Here is a 1,932-nt window from a genome sequence, read left to right as displayed (position 1 = left end):
GCTGCTTCATTGCTGAAGCAACGAGCGTACGGACGTAGTCGATGTCAATCTCCTCGTCCTTTTTCTTCAAGATCTCCGCAGCCTTTTTCATGTTATCTTTTGGAGTTGTGAATGGCTGTTGCTCGGTGGGAGTCGCGAAGGCGATCTTGCGGGGAGCTACAACTTCTCGCCTGAGCCTATCGTTCTCCTGTTGAGTCTCGTTGATCTTGTCCTCCCAGTGCTTTCGGAGTTGCTTGACCTTTGCAAGTGACTCGTCGACCTGGCGCTCTCGCTGGAGGAAATTTTCCACGAAGTTCGCGGCCTCTTTCCTTTCGTCCGGCATTGCTGCTGCGGTGGTGGTGAACTTCTTGGTTGTTGCCAGCATCTCCTACCTCTTGGCTTCTAAGGCCTCCGGATCTGCAGCTTCCTCAGGAGTTATGGGTTTGTTGAGGATTTCCGAGTGTGCGATTGCGTCCATGCCTACCTGTGCCACCAGTTCTTCTGGGGACAGGACTTCCTTATGCGGTCGTTCCCGTGATAGCGGAGATCCTGCATCGGATGGCTGAGGGTCGGAAGTGGTGTGCTCGTCTGCCGATTCCTGCTGATCCAGCGCTGCCAAGGTCGCAAGAACCTGCTTAGGCTGGGCGGATTCAACTTCGGGTTGATCACCGTATCCAAATTCCCTCACCTTGCGATCGAACTCTTCAGTATCCATGGAGGGGGTATCCCCGGAAACTGGGCTGAGGTTGCCCAAGATCGACTCTTCACCCGGATCGCTGCTTTCTCCGACAACCTCCTGCTGATCCGGAGCAGCGTTATTTTCCGGTTCCTCAACCTGCATGGGACCAGCTCCGGCTTCGTGAGGGGCGGTTCCTGCGGTGTGGGCTATGAAGTGCACGAAGTGACACCTTTGCTTCTCTAACACCTGGGAGACCCAGGCGGATCTGCATTGGTCTTCCACCTTTATTTCCTGCTAAGGGGCGGATTGGGTGGGCTTCGATTTTTCCAGATCTAAGGCGGAATCTTCCTTAGGAAGTTCCTGCGACTCGGATCGGATCTTCGCGACTGCGTCTCGCTCGGCGGCGGTTGCGTCAGCGTTACTTACCATTGCGTTCCCGTCGGAATCGACGGTCTCGCCGATGAAGATGTGTATCCCGCCGATCGGGATGATGGAGAGCTTGACGGGGTTTGTCTTGGCCGGAATCCAACACTCGTCCTCAGGGACGATCGGGAAGTTTCCGGCGTACTTGACGCGCCCCACGGCGATGGTGTCGCCGATGCCTCCGAAGGTAGAACCCTCCCGGTTCCGGCCTCCAGACGCCGCAGGCCCCACGGTGGGCGCCAAGCGCCGTTGCCTATTCGACGGTACTCCATAGGAGGGATCCTCATGGAGGGGAGAAGAAGTAGGGGCCATAGGGCGGAGAGTCCTCGGGACGGTGGTACGCGATTTACCCAGCTTCGGACCACCTGCACGATGGCAAGGCCTACTGCTGCTTGTCTGTAATTATCTGGGCGCTTTCGCGTTGTTACAATGAGCTGTGGTTGTGCCTCTAGGGCTCCCGGGATCCGGCTTATATAGGCGCACGGATCTAGGGTTTACATGGAGAGTCCTAGCCGGATTACAGATTGCCTAACTACGGTACAATGTCTTGCCGTATACGTCAAGGATTTGCCTTCCATCTACGTCGTACTGGATCCGGGTTCCTTATGGGCCTCCACGGATTCGGCTTCCTCCGAAGGTCGGTCAGGATCCGGCTTACTGATCCTGGGCTGGACTTCATCCTTCATGATCAACAGCAACTGGGCCGCCCGATGGGCCACATGCCACATCACCGTCTATGGGCCACCCGGGCTTGCCGGATCTAGGCACTGTCGATGGTACACCCATGAAGTATACCCACAACAAGCGGTGTCGAGCAAAAAGGGAATTCTTATTGGAGGAAGGTTGCCCAA

The sequence above is a fragment of the Lolium rigidum genome, chromosome 1, assembly GCF_022539505.1.
Source record: "Lolium rigidum isolate FL_2022 chromosome 1, APGP_CSIRO_Lrig_0.1, whole genome shotgun sequence".
Taxonomy (NCBI): domain Eukaryota; kingdom Viridiplantae; phylum Streptophyta; class Magnoliopsida; order Poales; family Poaceae; genus Lolium; species Lolium rigidum.
The sequence above is the reverse complement of the archived record's forward strand: the minus strand, read 5'-3'. Positions refer to the sequence as shown.